Raw genomic sequence first — 22,508 nt, forward strand, 5'->3', positions numbered from 1 at the left:
GAGGCCCGTGTAAATTTTTGCACCGAAATGTTGCCACAAATGGTCCAGCGACTCAATTTTGAGAGAAAGAGAAACCTCAACCTAAATGGCATCTAATCCATTGTGGTCTGATAAACACACTATTGATGATGCCTGTATTTTTTTTACACAAGGTCTGATTTATATGTCCAGGCTTAATACTGCATTCAATGACCCTGACTGGCAAACATCCTATAGGGGTTGTTACACGTCCTCCTACGACCTCTCTCGTATTTTAATTTTGTGCAGGGTCTTAAAGCATTCTGTAAGGATTGCTGTGGGTTTTGGTTTGGTTTTGTGGGTGAATTATTACACGTCTACTTGCTACCTTCATCCCAGCCATACAAACGTGGTTCTGTTCGTACAAAATTGCTTCATGCAGGACGTGTTTGTGAGAGGAAGTGTGGGTATACAGAAGAAATAGGCGGTGAACAATTCCGCCAAACCCAAATTTGTTCTCTGCTCACAGCCAACATCAAGTGACGAATGCCGGAGCCAGTCCTGGACATACCTTTCGTCGAGTCAGCCTTAAATGAGTACTTGGTCCGGTGTGCAAACCTCAGCACTGGGGAAACAAATACAGCCGTGCGGGGTCTCTGGCTATAACACCCCTTTGCAGGCGCTGTGGGACACACCACAGCACTGCGCCATGCCTTGCCGGCTTTCATAGGTGCTCGCTAACAGCACTGAAAATGCTACACAGGGGTTCAATGTCTTCGTATATGTAAAGTACTGATTTTTGCAACAGAGAGATAGTAAAAAAAAGCCATTTCAAAGTAATTAATTAAAATATATACATACTCTTTGGTTCTATTCGCCTATGCGGATTATGTATTTTGGTATCTGTGATGTAGTAGCGTTCATAGCTGAGCCCTCCAATCGCAGCCACTGGGTTTGGATGAGTCGTGCTCCGTTATGAAGTCTATGTATTTCAAAGTCGCTGGATATGGCACTCCGAATTTACCGCCAGCAACCAGCATTAATCTCTGCATAAGCGCTGCTAAAGTGCATCGCATCTTGGGTCATCTCAAGTATTATTGATGTGCTCACAGAGAGTTATAATGGGCAATTATAGTGCCCCGCGGCATGAACATCATCAATCATCATCATCATCATTATACGAAGAGTACAGAATAGGTTATGTGTGTGCATTACAGAAGCTGATTAGTCAGGTTCAATTCCTGGTCATGCAAATGCGACACCGGTGGTATTAGGTATCTCAGCGCGGCATGGAGCAATCTCTAATCGGCTTTCACAGCCTAAAGTGAGTAGCGCATGAAAGTCCATTAACATCAGCAGCACAAGAAAGGCAAAGGAAGCCAGGTGTGCTGCAGCAAACTGCCCTCTTCATGAACTATTTTGACCATAATAGGTACTTGCTGATAGTACGTGCCCCAACAGTTTACAAGGCTACGTGAGTGATGTCTGTTATCTAATTGGCTGTGCGTTGGCAGTGTTGCATAAAGCACAATTAACAAAAACTGAACAAATTTGACAAGCACCCTAAATTTGAAAGGAATATTTTCAGGTATAATCGGTGATATTTTGGCAATGGCCCTTCTTCACGGCACGTAGATCATATACAGAAACAAAAAACAGCCATTGCTATGAAAAACGGGGATTACCCAAAACATCGCCTTTATTTTTTTATTTCAGGGCAGTGCTATTGATGAGTGTATTGAGTTTCCAATATACATTATGATGCACAACCTACACACGTTCCGAATGCATGCATGTATGTGATGATGATGAGGAAAATGCAGAGTGCTTTATACAGCCAAGTGGATTAAGTTTTTATTTTAAACCATCTAAAGAACGCATACCACAGGGAACCGTGCTTAAAATAATGAATTGTACTCGATGGTTCCTTAAGTTTCGCTGCCTATTGCGACCTTAGAAAATTCTCCTAAGTGCCTTTCCGGAGATGAGACTGACCACGGGTAGCCGATCTCTCTGAAATAATGCATTACGTGGCGTCTGCTCTGGCCTGTTATGGAGCCGTTTGCGAGATGTGGCATCCTGCTATTTGACTTTAGTTGTCCTATGAGTGGGATGTTCATCGCAGCATCTAATTTGCCTGCGGTGCCCTTGCAGACGTTCTGAGTGCACGCCAGTGCAGTGGCATGAGCAATGACCGACATTCAACTGGCACAGTGGAAACACAATTTTTTGTTTCATCTTCAACAGATTGGCCAAAGGATGAGAATAAGCATGGAGATGTGACCAATGCCGTGCCCCCCTGATGACACTTTAAAGCATCTGCATAAATATGAACGTCCATCAGCCTCCCACCTCCAAATCATATTGCAAAGTTAATTGTCTCATAATGCAGTCTGCACCAAGATTGTTCAGTGCTAGCCAGTAAACCTAGGAACCGTTTTCAAACCTGATTAGCGATTCTAAATGTTAGGATTAGTTTCAAATGGAATTATAGTATAGTTTCGCCATTTGTCATGCAGTTACTGTTAATGCAAATGAAATTATAATAACAACCCAAGTCTATAACAACTTGTATAACTACATGAGTGTGTATTGCTTTTCTTTGAGAGCCATCTGGCTGGGAGGTGTCATGATCAGAGCTGAACTCCTATCCACGCTCTTTGATCAGAGGCATCACTGACAGTCAAAACTCCCTTTTTCGAGTCTCTCTTATACCACAGAGCAGTCTCTGATTGAGCAACATGATTGAAACTACTTAGATCCCAGTGTGCCTGGATAGGACACGTTGCTAGAAAGACAGATGGCGAATGGTCAAGATTTTTTGAGGGCCAAGGAATGCCCGTTGAACTTCTTTTCATCGTACGGAGCGTCTGAGAGGACATCCCCCGTGGTAGATGAAATTGTTTAAATAGGTTAGTGTGCAGGTGCTGGGTGGATTTCCAAATCACAGGATCATAAGAGGTAGCGCCAGCTTGCGGGCTTTCATTCAGTAGTGGATTGAACAAGGGCGGAGTAGAATGATGCTGATGATGACATCTCAGAAATAGGAGCCCATTTGAATCAGCTCAGTAAAAAAATTGTTTTTACCACATTCAAAATAAATGCGTTGTGTCAAGTAACTTTTCTCTGCCCTTTATCTTACAACATTTTGAAAACCGTTTTAAATGAATAACATTTGATACCATTTAATATATATTTTATTACTTCACCTTTATATTTTATTTGAATTCCTTAGAGTAACTGTGTCGAAAATTATATATTCGCTTGGTGTGCAAAATTAATTGGTCACGTCTGCTGATGTTGTAAACCGGACATATAACTAATGTTTTGCTTCCATTGTGCCAGGAACCCTCGGGAAAGTAATGATAATAATTAAACATTTTAAGGCGTATTTCATCTCGTAGATCGAGGGCTTTACCCTAGTTAAAAAGCATATGCCAGTGTTATCCTTCTTTAGGGCTTGACTTCCAAATGAGAAGTCACAACTTCAAATACCTACTGGGGATTGTTTTAACCCAATATCCAAATGTGGTCAATTCAATTCGTATAAAATAGTGGCAACATCACCAAGAGGGAGTTTGTAAAATTCCCAATTTCAGGGCTGCCTAATCACAGTACTCATTTGAGCATCACATTAATATAATCTGTAGCTTTATCCATATCCAATTATTGTCTCCACACTAAATTACACAAGGATGCTGCTATGGTGCAATGTTAGCACGCAGGACTTGCAATCCAGAGATTGCTCGTTCGATTCTATTGCCCCAATATTGCAGTAGAAACAATGGGGCAAGTGTTTTTTTTTTCAATCCCATGCTTCTGTCCACCCGGTAGTGTAAATAAGTACACCGTCATTAGTCGATCGGCAAATTGTATGCGGTAGGTGGAGCAAAGTGCGAGTACTCCCACATCTTCTAACATGTTTGGCCAAAATGGAAGAGTAGACCAAATACACTCCCGAGCTCTCTTTGTGGTGGAGACCCTTCTGCCACGAGTGGCATGAGCAAGCAATGGCAGGGCTGCACCATTGCCATTACCTTTCAATGGACTGCAGATGCACCTTAACTAACTTAACCTAACCTACCGTTTGTCTATCTCGCTCCTTATGCTCGCTACGTGCCAGTAAGAAAGGCGACAAGGTGGCGCAGTGGTTACACATTTTTCTCGCAGCAATAAAACATGGGTTAAATTCCCCATACGGGGGTCTTTCTGAGTGAGGTTTATGTGTTCTTCCCCATGCAATATAACTGGAATTGGCCCAACATCTCAATGCTAAAAATATTACCTGCAAATTACCCAATTGGGGATTACACGTACCAACATTGCCCTCTACTGTGAACATTTGACAGGAATATCCTTGAAAAAGAGTATTGAGACTCATTGAGGCTTTACCAGCTGTTAGACAAAAGATGTGGAATAATATTAAAAATGATAAAACAATGAATGAATATTAAACGCACTTTCACTCTCCAGTTCATAAGTAACCAGCATAAATAAGTTCCAGCTTTTCCCATCCTGCGCCGGAGGTTATTGACGGATCACTAAACGGCAGCGCACAGTGCGTTCAATCTCGGGGCCAAGATGCACCGTGGTAAGCCACTTGGTGTCATGTATTATTTAAGGAAACATGCTGCAAGATTAGAACATCGATAGCCGGGAATTTCCATACCGGACCCGCTGTTTACAATTGTGATTGATGCCTCAACTCAGTCTCTCCACAGCGCAGAGTCTTCTTGAACTATAGAGCAACTGTCGCGGTAAACATTGATCTACAACCAAAAGGTATATTCTTGAGCTGCAATTCCCGTTATACATGCAGAGCTGTGTAAAATGCACATTTATAAGGTTATCGTGGAACCAAAGTGCCAACTCCATTGCCTGCATGCACGTTGCGAGTGCTTGCATGCGAGTGATTTCAGGCCATGGGCATCGTTAGATATTGGTATCTCAATCTCTCTTGGGTGCTCCCGTTGGTTCTCTCGCCTAAAACGAGTGCCTGGCGCAGTGTTTTACCATCAGCACTGGAAAGACAAAGTGGTCAGGCTTGCAAGGTAATGGCCTCGCTGCTGTACCATGTTGAGTCTGATGACAAGTCTTAATAGGTGCTCTTTATTAAGATCTGCGTGCGTGTGCACGTGTGCCTCAAAGTGCACCTGGCCTGGCACAAGCCCCTTGTTGACATTACCGTCACATGCATTGAGATGATTTAGATTATTTTGGTGCTATAAATGTCCAAATTAATGTGCCGCTTTGCTTAGCTATCATTTGTGGCCAGGTCGCTTCCGGCAAATGTGTTAATACCTCAGTGGGCTTTGCCTGGTAGGATGAGGATGGTTTAGTTTAATTTGAATGTATTTGGGTGATTTGCTTACCTTTCTTGTCATTTGCACTGATATCATGGTTTTGTACTGTTTGTTTTTGCAACGTTCTTACCCGCCCCTACTGGACATCTGTGAAAAAGAGCTTTGCAGCTCATCGGATTCCTCCAATGTAAATAAATATTCTGATTCTCCTGATTATGATAGTGGCGAATGGTGGCTGTTGTTGTTGTTGTTGTACGCATGAAAGTTTCTCATTCTTTAAGGATACATATTTAGGCATTGTGAAGGAATTGCTCAAATACATATACAATAATCAGCAGAAATTAGCAACATATTAAAATGTATAGCAACATTTAAAATCCTGCAGCTAAATTCGTGAAGGGTGGAGCATTGCAAGATGCATGATAATTATTTATATGTGTTGATGCAATTTTGCATTCATTACAATGCTCAGTTTAATGCTTTCACGACCAACATTATCCATGATCACGGTTTTGTTGGGTTAGAGTGCATAAATATAAATGTGTCGTTAAACCCGCCACCACCCGACACAGCCAAATAGTAAGATTTGAAATGAACAAAAAACGTGCCAATTAGTTGCTAGTTCAGCACCCCGGTGTGTTGGAGAGTAAACCCAAAAACAACCTACAATTCTGGCTAATCGTCTGATGAAGCTGGTTGTAATTACCGGCGAAACGTCGTACTCAAATTGTCAATGCTTTAGGTTTACTCCCCAACACACCGGTGTGCTGAACTAGTAACTAATTGGCACGTTTTATTTACGTGACAAGCTTACTAATTGGCTGTGTCAAGTGGTGGCGAGATTAACGACACATTTAGATTTATGCACTCTAATCCAAAAAACTTTATTGTGGATCGTTACAATGGTGTTTGCAACATTTTGTAAGTATTTACTTTTGTATAATTTGTCCGTTTAATGACTCATTATGTTTAGGTATATTCGTTGAAGTGACGAATTTATAGTAACAAGAACAATTGCTGGATTTAGCGGTGGACCCACATACTAAATTTAGCAATCACTCTGTGGAAAATAACAAAAAACTCATCGCATTCGTCAAGAATGCTGCCATAAAAGGAACATTAAAGTATATTGGTGACAATATGGGACCTTTCTTGCCAGTATTAAAATATAACAATAGGTTTTACCCTTTCTGGCAATAAAACAGGTGTCAAGATGTTAAAACACCAAACAGAATCCTTACTCAAGGAAATTTGTCTGCATTAACCACACGTACTTGTGGTTAACATGCAAACAAAAAAAACATGCTCTGATAATAATATATGGCATTGTGTAAGAAACTGATTGGTCCACACCAGAGACATCTTTCTTTTGAGCCTAGTCTCAAAGTGTTAGACCAGTTTCAAAGACAATTCCATATATTATCAGATCATGTTTTTTTGTTTGCATGTTCATCACAAGTAATTGTGGTTAATGCAGACTTGATTCATTACTAAAGGTATCTATTTGGTGTTTTAACATCTTGACACCTGTTTTATTGCCAGAAAGGGTAAAACCTATTGTTATATTGTTGACACTTTGGGCAATGGCCCTTTTTCCGGGAAACATAAATAATTCTAAGATAGATCACTACGCTTGCCACTTGAACTAATAATTCACACATGTATGCCCATTAGGTTGATCTCATCTGCGCTTTGGATTTCACATTCAAGGAACTCCAAAGTCAAGTTGATGAGAGACTGGGATGACAGGTGTGTCCAAGATTCTCCCCCAGTGCTATGGCTAAATATTTCAAGACAATAAGTCTCCTGGTCACGTGTGAGCCCACAGGCGAGCCATTGTCATCACTTTCTATGCCAGGCCTTAGCTCGCCACGTCACCCAGCTGCTGCTCAACTGCAACGTTCGCAAATCGTGATTCGTTCTGCACACGCCGTTTGATGCGTATACAAAACACGTCCAAATAGTCAGTGTCTCCTCACTCGAGCAATAATGTGGCAGCAATAATGTCCATTGGTGACCCGAAACTGGCTTCCTGTGTGTACTATGTTGAACTTACTTTTTGCACCGTATGTAGTCAACCGTGATACTCGGAGGTGCAACGGACTCGAAATAAAATCCACCCATGGCCTTGCACCTCCTCCTCCCTCCGTCTGCAAACTTCTCCAACCACATGGCCCAGCCCGCTGCCTCCACTCCACAGACTCTGGTCTCCTCCTTGCTCCCCACATGTACTGCTCTGGTGGCCACTCTTTTTAACCACGATGCTACCACCCTCTAAAACTCCCTCCCCAGACGACTCCGACTGATTGCACTCTCTCTTTATGTTTAAGTCTCTCCTGAAAACAACACTCTTAAATATCCCGTGCCTTTGGATCCCCTTAATTGCTTCTTTTCTTCACCCCCCAACACCACACCCCTCCCACCGAACTGACTCAGTCCCTCCTACCCTCTTACATTTGCTCATCTGTGATTTTGTGCTTAGAGATGCTTGTAACGTTATGGGTGCCTTCTCAATGTAAGTTGTTGTTGTAAACAAGTGGCGGAAATTCCACATTCCCAAAGCGAAGGCCAGTACCTCCAAGTGGTTAATGGTACTCACGTTACTGCCAATGGACAGATGATGTGCTGTCTTGACTCCCAACTGGGTTTTGTTGTACTCGCTGAATTCCGAATGTGAGTCGAGTGTTCTATCATCATCAGTGCCATCCAGCTGGCTGTATTTATGTAGTGAGTCCAACTGATATGCAGACGTTATTCTTCAGAGGCAACACATTTATTGTAACACGTATATACAAAGGGGTAACTGCCCCTTTACCAGATACAGCCTGAGGTGGTGACCACCCAGCTAACTACACTATACGTAGGAGTTACAGCTACGAAGGGTTGGACCCTCACTCGGGTCCCCGGCCACGTGTCGATGCCTCTTCAGACATAGGACGTAGAGCTTCCAGCTTGTAGAACGAAGCGACCCCGGTCCCTCTCAGGGACCCACCTTATATCCTCCCGGGTCGGGGCCAGCTCCGCCGTCGGCCCTGCCCACGTTCGCGGGCGTTCTAACTCCCTCTCGATCCCTCTCGAGAGCTCTCTCTGGAGACATGATCACCCCCTAACCCACCTGGGGTCTTCTCTGTTGTCACTCCGGATCACGTGTCTATGGGGTCAACCAGAGTGCCACGGCCTGGGGCAACCCTGTCCCTGGGCTGACACTCTCCCGCTCCTCCTTGTGGGAGCCCGCACTAGACGCTGTGCGTGGTGCCTGCGCTGTCTCAGCGCTCACCAAGCCCCACTAGGGCTGGCACTACACACACGTACGGGCTGTACGCAATGACGGTGCATTGCACGCCGTGCTCTGCTAGAGCTGGCCTCGCACAGCAACCCACACGGTGCTGTCGGCGATGTTAGTACATTGCAGGTATTTGTTCCCTCAAGCGGTAGTGGGGAACGGACCAAGGATGTCCAGAGCAACAAGTTCATTGACGCGCACACTGCATACACCCTTTGTGCAAATTGTCCACATCCGCAGACATGGCCGGCCAGTAGAAATCCAGTTTGAGCGTGGCCAGCGTCTTGTGCACGCCCAGGTGCAAGAGACGTTCATGCACAGCCCAAACAACCTCGCCTGGCAGGGCAGTGGGGACAACCTCGCCTCGCAGGGCAGTGGGGACAACATATAACGGCGCAGCCCCCCGTCCGAATGCATGAGTAAGCCACCCCGCAGAATGACTGAAGCGACGCCACATCGATCCGTGCCCCCAGCAGCTTCCTTCACACGACGCTGCAATTTGAGTAGCGAAGCGTCTTCCACCTGAAGGCGTCTCCATGCCACGTAATCTAGGCCAATGACCTCATCCCGTGCGACCGGACCGGCACCCGTTCTGCCTGTCACCGCATCGGCCACATCGGTCGGTTTACAGCGCCCGGAACCCGAAAAACATGCACAACCTCCAGTCGTCGGCAATCGTGACAGGGCATCGGCGTTCGTATGGCGAAATCCCTTGTGGTACGCAACGTGGAATGAGAAGTCCTGCAGGATCTCAAGGCAGCATGATAATTGGCCTGACGGCTGGTCCACACGCAGCACATATTGGAGCGCTGCATAATCGGAGCGCACCTCAAATTGTCTACTGTACAAGTAGGGGCGATATTGCTGCATGAAATCAACAATGGCCAGCAATTCACGGCACGTAACACAGTAACGCTGTTCGGACATAGACAGCACCCTATTGCCGTACGCAACAACGCTCTCCACCCCATTGACAACCTGCGACAAGACGGCTTCAATTCCGGTATTGCTAGCGCCCGTATCCAGGATGAATGGCAATGAAAAATCAGGATAACGCAGAGGAGGGTCGTTCACCAAGCCATCACGGATGGCACGAAATGCAGCCTCCTCCTCCCCCCAATGAAACTTATGACCCTTAGCCGTTAATCCGTGGAGAGGTTTTGCAATTGATGCGAACCCGGCAATGAAACGGCTATAGTAGGATGCAAAGCCGATGAAACTGCGCACCTCACTCACCGAAGTGGGGGTGGGCCAAGTTCAAACGCACGCAGTTTTCTCTGGGTCGGTCAGACTACCCGATTCGTTCACAATGTGGCCAAGATACCAAACCTATTCAATTTAAACGGCACGCAGGTGGACAAAATTGTCATCGAAAGTGCAGCTGAAGATGATCACATCGTCGAGATATATCAAATACGAGTCCCACTGGAGACCCGCCAGGACCAGTTCCATCAAACGATCAAACGTGGCTGGCGTGAAATGGAGCCCCACAGGAAGCTGATCAAATTCTAACAATTCCTGAGGCATACGAAAGGCTGTCTTAGGTCTCAAAACATCGTCAAGCGGCAACTGCCAGAACCCGGATAGGAGATCAAGAGTGGACAAAAAAACGTGCCCCCACCAATGCGTCAAGCGAATCATCCATGCGAGGCAAGGAATATGCATCCGCAACAGAAACCTTATTAAGCTTCCGAAAATCAACGCAAAATCGTAAGCTATAATCGTGCTTCTTCACAAGCACAATCGGAGTTCCTCAGGAACATGTTCCTTCTTCGCCGGGCTCAGCCAGTAAGGATTCTGCGGGATAGGGGCCACGTCACCCATATCAATGTGGTGACTCAAGAGCGACGTGCGTCCATATCAAATTTTCCCTTGCTAAAAAAATCCAAAAAAATCACGCAAGAGCACCTGCAGCTTCCCTATCTGGTCCGCGGACAAGGTGCCACTCACAGCACACAGTTTGTCTATCCAACCTTCATCCATGTCCCAGGATTGTCGCGTGTAAGACTCAGCGCCCATATTCCCAACGACGCCCTCTTCCGCACACGCCGGCGACACATGAGCCAACACAGTACCCTCCTGTATGACCGTGGTTTCCAACCCAGCATTAGGAACCTGAATAAAAGGTTCCGGGTTGTTGGACACTAACGTCTGTGCCGCCACCAAAGTCAGTCCATGACTGACCTTGTTGGAAGGTCCAAAAACAATTCCGATCTCCGTAGCCCCCAAATCGAGCGGCTTCCTCAAGCGGAGGAGAACTAACATCTGCGCGCTGGGAGGGATTCTCACCGTCCGGCGCGCAAGCACCTGCACCATACAGTTGGCCATACTCAAACGGGTTGGGGAAGGCAAAAATGCCATATGACGGTCGGATGGCAATTCCAAACAGCAATGGTCAATGCACATTTTCAGAGGCATCCCACCAACGAAATTGGTTCCAAGAAAACATGGAAAAGCCAGGGACGTGGAGACAAGAATATGTCCCAACAATTTAACATCAGTGATGCGCACCTCGGCCATTATCTGACCAATAATACACAATGAGCCGCCGTTAACGGCGAAACACGGTGCGTCAACAGGGTCTAGAACCCAACACTTAGGGGGCAAAGTATTGTAAAACAATTCCGAGATGATAGTTGCCGACGCACTCGTGTCGACTAGCATCCTTATTTCCACACCCTCACTAAACCCAAGCACGGCAGATGAATCCACGGCCGTAGCCACCACATGATGGGCCAGTTCCGACCACTGTTCGGGTTGGAGCTGACGAAGCTCACGATCACGCACAGGACCCCTCCTCGTACCGACGCGCGACCGGGATGCAAACCGAAATTGCTAGATGGGTGAGGTGAGGCCAGGGGTCGAGTGTGGAATGTGTCACTACTCGCCTTAGGGTGTAGGGAAGTGTAGAATGGCGGTGATGCCTGGAGGCGTCGTCATGGTACACGGCAGCCCGATGATATGTGCCCCAGCAGGCCATAATTGTAACAGGTAACACGGCTGCCTCTGGAACGAGATGACGACATTGGCCGCCGCTGCTCGTCCGTCCGTCGCACGCCACCGTCATGCCGGTCGCCTCCACTCCGAGTCGACAAGCGTGCCGAAAGGGGCTCCGCTCCATCAGGTGGCCCCGGCTCTGTGCAGGACGCGGCACATGTCACCTGCGCCCTGTCCCGTTGTAGAAGTTGCTGGGCTTGGATGATTAGCGACCTTGAGAGACGACACGTCATCATCTTCGGCTGGAAGGATGGTGTAGAGGGTTTTCGCCAAGGCCAGCAGTCTCTCGAGGACCAACGCGTCAATCCCATCGTGGTCCATTTTCAGGAGGGCGGTTTTCGCTAGCGCTATGGAAGGCGAGGGCCGACTCAGCTTCCCCCTTCCATCGCGTGGCGAACTTGTGGCGCGTGTTCGCCGGAGGCTCGTAGATAGATGCCATCTGGTCGAACGCCTACGTGAGGGTGGACCTCTCCAGCGGTGGCATGGCGAGAAATGCTGCAAGGGCGTCGTCGTCGAGGGCGGCAGCCAACGCCCGCAGCGCCTCCGGCTCCGTCCATCCCGCCAAGTCGGCGTTCGTGAGGAACCGCCGCTTGAAGGCCACCCAGTTGCGATTGGTAGCCATGAACTCTTTAATAAAAGGAAGCCAACGACGGCGCATCTTCAAGTTTGGCAGGCCTGCGCGCTCCGTGCTGGTGACAAAATGGTGATCAAATATGCGGGCTGCGCCGACGAATTTCACGCCTGCTGTGAAATGGCGGCGGAGTCGTCGTCTACGAGTGGCATCGCCGCTCCCTCCTTCTGATCGCGAGGGTCGTCTCCGCCGACGGTGAAGCATCACGCGCCCGGATGGCGCTCTGCTCTGCTCGCAGCGTCTCCACCACATCCTCCGGAGCTGTAGGCGGCACGAGGTCCTCGTCCTCGCTCTCCGACGTCCTGGTACATGGTCTGCGACGTGTAGACATAGTCTACCCCTAGCTGTACAGACTTATTGTGTTGGCCACTTCCGACACCAGTTGTAGTGAGTCCAACTGAGTCGCAGACATTTATTGTAACACGTATATACAAAGGGGTAACTGCCCCTTTACCAGATACAGCCTGGGGTGGTGACCACCCAGCTAACTACACTATACATAGGAGTTACAGCTACGAAGGGTTGGACCCTCACTCGGGTCCCCGGCCACGTGTTGATGCCTCTTCAGACGTAGGACGTAGAGCTTCCAGCTTGTAGAACGAAGCGACCCCGGTCCCTCTCAGTGACCCACCTTATATCCTCCTGGGTCGGGGCCGGCTCTGGCCTCGGCCCCGCCCACCTTCGCGAGCGTTTTTGCTCTCCCTCTCGATCCCTCTCGAGAATTATCGCTGGACACGTGATGACCCCCTAGACCCCCACCTGGGGCCTTCTCTGTGGACACTCCAGATCACGTGTCTATGGGGTCAACCAGAGTGCCCATGGCCCGGGGCAACCCTGTCCCTGGGCTGAGACTCTCCCGCTCCCCCTTGTGGGAGCCCGCACTACACGCTGTGCGTGGTGCCCGCGCTGTCTCCGCGTTCACCAAGCCCCGCTAGGGCTTGTACTACACCCACATGCGGCGTGTTCGCGATGACGGCGCATGGCATGCCATGCTGTGCTCGAGCCGGCCTCACACAGCAACCCATACGGTGCTGTCCACGACGTAGGAACATCGCACACCGCGGCCCTTCCGGGCCGGCACCACACAGTGACATCCCCAATGTCACTGCATATACAATAAGTAATTTCTCTACCCAGGAGGGCTCCGTTGAGCCTCAGGGCTTATATTCTGGAGGGTTCTGCTCCGTGATAGTTTGACCAATTCGGAATACCAGGGTGTGTTCACTTGTGGGAGTAAACCTTAGTGTCCAGCAAAAACCCAAACATAGGGGAATAACTCAAAGAATTATTCAACAACCACAAACATGAACCAACCGACCATCTTCCCAATAATGGGCATGCGACGCTATAAATAAACCTCCAAATATTTTATTCGGAATATAATTCTGCTCCTGAATAAAGGCTGTCCTACACCGAATCAATTTTGGGAGTGTTTTTTTATCATACCTCAACACGCTGGTCAGTATAGGTTGGCGAATGTGGGGGAGCCAGGGGGACAGGACTCACCAGTGATGTTAGATGTGATCCATGAATGAAACTCTGATCACCGGCTCACGTTGCAGCAGGTTGCTATCACCTCGTCCCATTTATTTGCATGAATTAGTAATGCAGCCATGGCAGTACGTTGCAAATGATATAATAATTGTGCAAAGGAGTGTTCAAAGTTTATGATAATAACACCGCTCTCTAAGTCACCACTAACTGAGGACTGGGGCATTTGAAGAGTGCATGAAGCCTCAGTTTCCGATGACTAAGTGGCGAATCTGAAACATCTCTGCAACGAGCAGGGATATTCGAGGCACGTCCCATGGAATATCACCGGATAAAAATGAAATGTCCTGCTGTGCCGAGGAGAGCAACCTGGAGCATGTCCTTTGCTGATGGAATTCACGGCAGGCTCGATGTGCGGGCGCCTGCGTGCGAGCAGAGGCAAGGCAGCCGGGGGAAAAAATGCCTTGCAAAGTTCAAGTTGCGATGAATGGCTCCACGCAGCACTTATTAGTCTTGCTTTCACTTACAACTCTCGCAAAGCGAGAATGACAAAACAAAAATGCAACTGCGAGTGTGCGCGCACTTGTGCAACTACCTGCATTCATTTCGCATGCATGAGCGATGTTATAATTGTTTTTTTTCAAATGAGCAGCTAAGCTCCAAGAAAAACTCCAAAAAAATTACGTTATGCTTATTGTGAAATCCCATGTTACGAATTAAATAATTTTCCTTTCATCCGGCTCTCCACGTAAAATGTGTTTTCATCCATCAGCCCATTGGTCTTCCAGACCAATGGTATCCAGCAGCATTTCTTTCAGCAAGCAAATGCTCAGATAAATATTAAATTGTTACGTGAAAAAAGGGAATGAAGCCTGTTTTTTTTAATACATCGCAATGAACAAATATATCATTCGTAGAATACAACAGATTATCTGATGTTGGATTTGATCAAGTGATCAAAAAGGAGCATTGAGCAGCCACTCTACTTCACTGCTGGCCTATAGCCAGTGGTGGAAATTCCACATTCCTGTGGAAGGGGCCAGTTTACATATAAGACAGCCACTGCTGATTTCCCAGAGTGGAAAGAATGTCCAAGTGAGTCTGGTGGCGACGGTTAATATTACCTCCTCAGAACAGTCCAATTACCCATTGTGCACTCTTGCGTCCAGCAATCATCAAGAACACACACAACCCACCTCTAAATAATATAGCTGCAACATAAACAATAACAACACGTTGTTAAAACGTCACCTGTGTTTTACTAACCCCATTACAAAGTTCCTCAATGGTTGTTTGTTTTGGACAAATGTGAGTCAGTTTTGTCCAGAATTGTGTTTAAAAAGAGTTGTAGTCATATTTTTTGTACATCCCATAGAGCACAAGGTCTTCAAGGATTAAGGGAGGCTTATTTGATTATTATTTAATTTTAATCCGATCGACGTTTTAAGCCAGCATTGTTCAGATAAGCTATCATTATCGTCAGCAGCCGTGGTCAATCCACTGCTTGTGAGAAGGCCTTCCCAAAGCTGGCAGCACCAGCTATAGTGACTTTAAAAATAAACACAGCAACACAAGCTTTGCCACATACTTCATGAGTGTACAACACTCTGATTTAAGCTCATGGTAGCATCATATTCTCTACAGAATGGTTAAAATCAGTGTTGGTCTGTGCATTGTGTGTATCAGTTATCATACCTGTGGATGTATTTTAACCCAAGGCGCATTACATTTCACATGCAAAACACCCATATTCAATTTTGATCAAGAGTGAGCTTGGTCACTATTCGAAGCCACAGAAAACACAGGGACTCTTAGCAAAGCATGTGATAGCAAAGAAACACTAACACTATATACATTTATAGACAGATGGCAATAACCCACAATACCACACAAACCAAAGAAAAAAAAGTTGCATAATGTTCAATTTATGGAGAATGGCAATGTCTGCTATTGTGTGGGGTTAAAACTGGATTTTATAAACATAACACGAAAAATTTAGCCTTTTGACCTTTAACCCTTATTGAATATATACATTGCTTTATATGTGGAGGCATTTTATAGGCGCATAGAGTAAACGACTTGGAAGTTCAGCATACATTGTAGCAGGAAATAATTTTACTGGTAGGAACCTCCTGGTTACAACAGCCCACAGAGGATTATTGTGTCTGTCCATCCGTCGTGCATCCAAAAATGGGAGGGGTGGGGCTGGGTAGAGAGGGGAGGGTGGGGAGGGGCTGGGTGGGGAGGGAGGGGCTGGGTGGGGAGGGGAGGGGAGGGTGGGGAGGGGCTGGGTGGGGAGGGTGGGGCTGGGTGGGGAGGGGTGGGGCTGGGTGGGGAGGGGCTGGTCACCCCGTGGTGCCCTTATAAAACTCGACGTTTAACCTACTCACGCCGGCTTGTGCTCGCCCTCACAGTCGGGCATATTTGCGGAACACACCACGTGGTGCCGCCGTTGACCCTGGCCATTGACCGAGCAACCCAACGTTCCTACCAGCTCCCTCCACGGGAATGTGTTTGATGTAGTCAGGAGGAGGAAGTTGATGCTGGGTGGAGGTGGGCAGGTTATCACGACCGCTATTGGAGTGGCATCGAGAGGTCGAACACAAATGTTGACTGTGGAACAGTTGTCTGACTTTACAATGTTCGTCATTTTGTACCAATCCTGAGCAGTTCACCCTAGGACTGACAGGAATTAAAGGTCTCACGATTGGCTATTGAAATAGCCGACGATTAAATTACTACCAATAAAGTCGGGTTATCTATAGCCCAACATCACGCAAGGCATCAAAGGGCTTTATATGAAGCTTAAGTTATGGAGAAAGCCTGTTAAAGCAGTTGTTAGACGCGATTTAAAAGGCATAACAGACTCAGACTCCCTAATGGATTTAGGAATGGAAGTCCACATTGGGTTTGAGTTTTAAGCTGATGGCAGGAAACTGTGGCAAGGTTTGGTGGCATCAATGGGACTCAGCAGTACGAGGGTTTCTGAGAGGGAGAATATAGTCCCTGCACAGGTGAGAGGACGTTAAAAGAAGTCGGAGTGGTCGATGATGTCGAAAGCAGTGGAGAGGTTAAAAAAATTGCGTACAAAAACCGGAAAAGTGTAATGGTGTGGCCCTGCGATTGTTTTTGGATGTGTGGGGCAAGGACAACAAAGTGAACACACAAAGCAGTTCTAAAGAAATTAGTTTGACATCTCGATTTGAAAGTGCATAGCCCCAGTGGCTTCATATCGGAAGGGAGAGCGTTCCAGACGGCCAAAGAAGCTCATCTGAAAGCTCACGATAGAGGAATTGTCTTTGTTCAATGGCTAGCCAAAAGCCGCTGTGGGAATGACCGGAGTTCGCATGATGGTGTGTGCTCCTTGACGAAATCAGCATGGTATTGTGGGATTTTTTTTGGCAAGCACTTTCTGTGTAATGAGTGCGACCTTATAATGTATTCGTTCGGCAACTGGAAGTTAATGCAGCTTAGCGAGCATTGGACGGACATGGTTGGATTTTGCAATACCCATGATGACACGTGCCAAATAATTAAATAATTGTGTAGACGCTGGAGCTTGGTAATGTTTTTGCCAGACGTCCCGTAGAGTAGTGAGTTGCAATAATCGAGCCTTGTCGATACTATGCTACACACCACCTCGTGGTCGAATGCGTTGTACAGCGCTGATATGAGAACTGCAGGACCTGACTACATTTTTTGCACGTGGTGATCAAACGATATATTCTGGTGGAGTATGGTGCCGAGAGTTTTTAGGTACGTAGACAAACTGAATCCTGAAGTCTGCGACCACCACACCTGATGCTCCCATAAATTGATTTGCCTGAGCCTGAGTGCCAACCAGCAGAGCCCAAATTTTTTTCTGGATTAAGCAGCATTTCGTTTCATGCTTGCCACATGTGCACTGCTCACGTGAAATCTTCGAGGTTATCGAGGCTCTCCATATCTAACGGTGACTTCACTGCGGTGTACAAGTGTGTATCATCGGCATGAGATGACATCTCTGTCATTGTTGTGGCCCTGCAATTGTCATGACCTGCTCACTTCAATGGCTAGTAAGTATATACCGTACAGCCAAAAGTTCAGACCGAAATAATCACAGGTTCATATCCATGTGAGATTCATGCACTTTCTCGAGTGTGTGTGTGTGTATCGCTCATACTCAAGCAAGCTAACATTGACACACGCATGGTGCAGGCAAGCACCCGGCTTCCATCTATCAGCACTGTGGCACAGTAAATATTTAATGACTGCAAGGGTTGACTCCTTATAGAAGGGTCAGTGGCAAAAATGCCCATCACTGTAAGTGCACCAATTAGCATCGTAAGCATTTTTTCTCCAATATATGTCCAGTGCATTCCATTATGTATGGCCTAAATGGTTATTACATGGCCATTATTTGACATCTAGATTTACAGTATTTATGATATCAATATGCATTACAATTCCAAGCATCAAGCTACTCCACTATCTCATGAATATGTTATTGTTACCATTATGCACACAAAAAAAACATTAACCGATGGTATTATATTCTTAGCTCTTTTGGTAAAGTCACGTTGAAGGGAAACAACAAAATAATAAAATATATATAACAATGCAAATTCTCACGACGTTTCGACCATAACACAAACGGTCGTATTATGGTCGAAACGTCGTGAGAATTTATATTGTTTTATATATTTTATTATTTTATTGTTTCCCTTCAACGTGACTTTACCGAAAGAGCTAAGAATATTAATTACTGCAGTCACGAAAGCTTTAAATCAAAATTAACCGATGGTCTTCCACAATTGTAATTTCTTAAATCATTTAATGGTTCAACTTTGCCCACGTATTTTTCATGTGCTTAATAATAAACAAAAAAAAATGCCGTTTTCACTGCAAAACTATCTTGGATTATTGAGCGACATAATGGGATTTGATAACGTTGTTAAGAAACTTTGCTCTAAGAAGCTCTGTTGCGACAGTACGTTAATAAGTCAAGGCATATGGTAATCAATTACCTGAGGCAGAACTTGTCAGCACATGCAAAAGTAACCCAATTATCACAGTATACCATCACGCAACCCACATTCACGCTTCATTATTATAGCTCACACATTGTATGTGGATGCATAACATGTAGTAGAATATTTGTATTATGTATGAAGTCACATTACAAAAAAACATGTTATAAAATTAATCGATAACAACGTTACATAGCTCATAACTATTTCAGTATTGCTAAATAACTGTCATTGTACAATGCAGAGTCTGTGTGGCTAACTATATCGTTAGCACACTTTATACAATCATCCCGATGAATACTTTCTTAGAGTGACTGACTGGCCACTGCTGTTGGAATACAGTTTCCAACTCATACAATAAGGCGGCTTATCTAAACCAGTGGTAGAAATGTTTATATTCCATTGTTCGAGGCTAGTTTTTTTTTCCACAGGACAAACAATATTAATGTTCGGTCTTGCTTTATTAATGATAACTAATATTAATGTTATATTTTGCAGCCAAGCAGCCCACTGGAGTCAAAAGAAAAGGGTATCGCTTCATAGAAAATTAAAATTCAGAATTGATGTCTGGATTAAGCCACGCAATTACCTGGCCAAAGTTATGTTGTTAAGACGCTCCACCAACCGACACAGCCAAACAAAAATTTATGTTCATGTGTAGAACCGTTTAACACGCAAATCATTATTGTATCAGCTCACCAGTCATGATATCATTCTAACGTCCCTGATGGTACATTTATTTCCTAGATCCTGCCCTGATAATGCTTGATATAGTTTCAAGCGACAAGTATAAAGTTGTTTAACTTCATAATAAAGGTGTATGGGTTAGATCGCGTTATTTATAAATGTGTCGTAACCCTCCACCACCCGATACGGCCAATCAGCAAAAAAGTGTCACGTTGACAATAGACAAATAGTTCACTACTTTAGCCCACCGGTGTGTTGAAGAGTGAATCTACAACATTTACAGTTTGAGTACGACGTTTCGCTGGTAATTACATCCAGCATCATCGGGCAATTCGTCAGAATGGTAAAGCCCTCACTTGCTCCCGGTCTTAAATAGAGCAGCAGGGTGACGTCATCATATACGACACATTCATGAATAACGCGATCTAACCCAAAAACCTTTATTATGAATAATATTGGTCGCGAAAGCCTGCGTGTTAAATTGTTTAACTTGTTTGTGAGCATTGTCCTTTCACTTACCGACAGGCCAAAACAATCGTTGGCACGTTAAATGTTCGTACACGTAACAATTTGATTGGCTGTCGTGTGGTGGAGGGTATTAACGACGCAAATTTGGACAGATCACTACGTGGTCTAACCAAAACAATATATTATGAATGTTATTTGTTTTTGTTTTTAAAGCGATGCGCATTTGTATTGACTCCAGTGGCCTACTTCGCTCAGTCAACCCCAGACTGATACTTCAACTCCAACCTTCCAACATCACGCGTCATAGCTTCAAATGCAATACCACCCAGCAAGACATAGTTTTTCAACGAAACCCCAATTTGACGGTAAAAAAAACCGAGTGACACAGACCCAAGAGAAATTTAACAAAAAGCGCAGCATCGCTATTTAGCGATGCGGGGTCTGCGGGTCTAAAGAAGGGTCTTATCGTGGCCGATCTTGATCCATGTCTCGCTTAACTCGTAAACTGTGTGCCACCTACCCAGGAGAACTCACCTGCTGACACCCAAGACAACGACAAAGATGCCCTGTGTAGCCTGAATAGACTGCTGCTAGCGAGTATCTATGAAGGCCGGCACGGCACACGAGGAGGTGAGTGGCCAGCACCACACCCGACCGCATGATTTGAGGTCGAGTCGACCTAGGGGAGTCCCAGGACCGGTTGAGATAATCGTCACTGGTGTTGGCCGTGAGCCGGAATCGAACTTGGGTAGCTGGGTTTGTAGCGCAGCGTGCTAACCTCTGCACCACCACCCATTCTCCCCTCCTTAATCTTCCGCATGCTACCTCCACCTATCCCATTCCCCAAGAGAACTATGCGAAAGAGAATACACATTTCAACAATGATTATTTTTAAAAAAATGGTCAAATCTTATCCTGAGCTAGATGTTTCATAGAGATAATGGAAAGCAAATTAAGAGTCATTGTGCAGCTGAATGCACATTTGTTGCGGCTTAACTGTGGTAAATATTACTGGTGTTCTTTTTGCACGGTCAGTCATTAAGTCCTTGTTTTTGACGACTCAATAGGTTATGGGTAAATTAGGCCAGTTTAGACTAGAGTGAGAGTTACAATCCCACTGTAGTCTGGTGCATTCTGCAAGCTCGTAATATCACATACTGTCTTCCCCAAAGGGGGATTTAAAACCTCGTGGCATTGCTGGCAAGTTTGAGCCACCGAATGCTGGTGTTTTATCCTAGATCTCAAATCTTGATCATTTCTCAAAACACCCGCATAACTCAGCTTTCCCTGGTCTCCCTGTAAAAAAAAAACACAGACGACAAGTCTGATTGTACCGTGTCTTTATTCAATACGAGACATTCATCAATACGTCATTAGAAGCTGCAACACCGACCTCCTCGTTCACGTAATTATTTTCAATAGCAAATTTACTTTCAACAGCGATGCGAGGATACTGTCGGTACACGTGGCAAGCCTTGTGAGAGTAACGTGTTAAACTTACTCCACTATTGTTACCAGCTTCACGATTATTGCTGCTCGTCTCGGAAAGCCAACGCCCGTTCACCTTGCCCTCATTGTTGTGGTTGCACCCGATTCAAGAGCCGAATGGCTCACAGGGCTATACCAAAATCAAGAAACTGAAACTGTGCGAGCCACCGATTGAGGGCAAGAGCAAAGACGAAGCGACGAGGGCTGCGAATGCGAAACGCGCCCCGGTGCCGAGCGGAACCGGGGCGAGGCTGCAGTGGAGATGCGCGTGGCCGCGTGGGGCATCGTAATGACTGACATATGGCACCCAGACAAATCCCCTTTCACATGGGGTAAGTTAGGGCAGGAGGTTACGTCTAATGCGACGGAGACACTCTCCAGATGGCATTGAGTGCACGCGTCACATCATTGTTATTGACACGTCGACGCTAATGCCACGTTTACGGTGACAGGCCCGCACGGGTTGGGGTGGGGGGGAGGTCCCTTGTGGCCGTGGCCACTCAGTCTGCGTGGAACATCAGTTCGAGCGCTGAACGTACGCGGCCTCGCAGCTGACTGCTGTAGCAGTTCAGTGCCTCGTTTGGTTCCCCTCCCATGAGTGGCGGCAGAGGCGCGTTGCACAGCGATGGGGAATGATATGGAGGCATCTGTCCGGCGGTGACCCAGCATCCTGCAGCCTCCCTCTAATGCATCGGTTCTTAACCTTTGCTGCAGCCTTCTCAATCCTTACAATCTTAGTTGTAGATACATAGAGGGTTTGATGAAACAAAGTAGTTGTACTTAAAGTGCCCGTGCTTCATTTGTGTTTTGGATGATTTACCTTCGAAACTAAATCCGTCCGTGTCTCGCACCCCCAGAAAGGGCATCTTGCACCCCCAAGGGGCGCGTGCATCCCAAGTGAAGAACCCCTGCGCTCAAGCAAGGGGTTGTGAATTGTTTTTCTTCTTACTAGCAAGAGCTGAATAGGACTCCAAAATACCTTTGACGGTCCCCACAATAACACACATCTTAGCGTCATCTGATATCAATGTAAACAAAAATCACGTGCGCATTGACCGGTGTATAAAGAGGCTCTTGAAGCAGTAGACGTGGGCTGCCTGTGCTAAAAAAGGACGAAAAAAAACATTGTTGGCAGGTCGAAAACATTCACCTCAAGTACACAATTAGCGTACCAGTTAATTCCTTGTGCGCCT

This window comes from Petromyzon marinus, chromosome 32 (genome assembly GCF_048934315.1).
Source record: "Petromyzon marinus isolate PM22_M1 ecotype Great Lakes invasive population chromosome 32, UKy_Petmar_22M1.pri1.0, whole genome shotgun sequence".
NCBI classification, from domain to species: domain Eukaryota; kingdom Metazoa; phylum Chordata; class Hyperoartia; order Petromyzontiformes; family Petromyzontidae; genus Petromyzon; species Petromyzon marinus.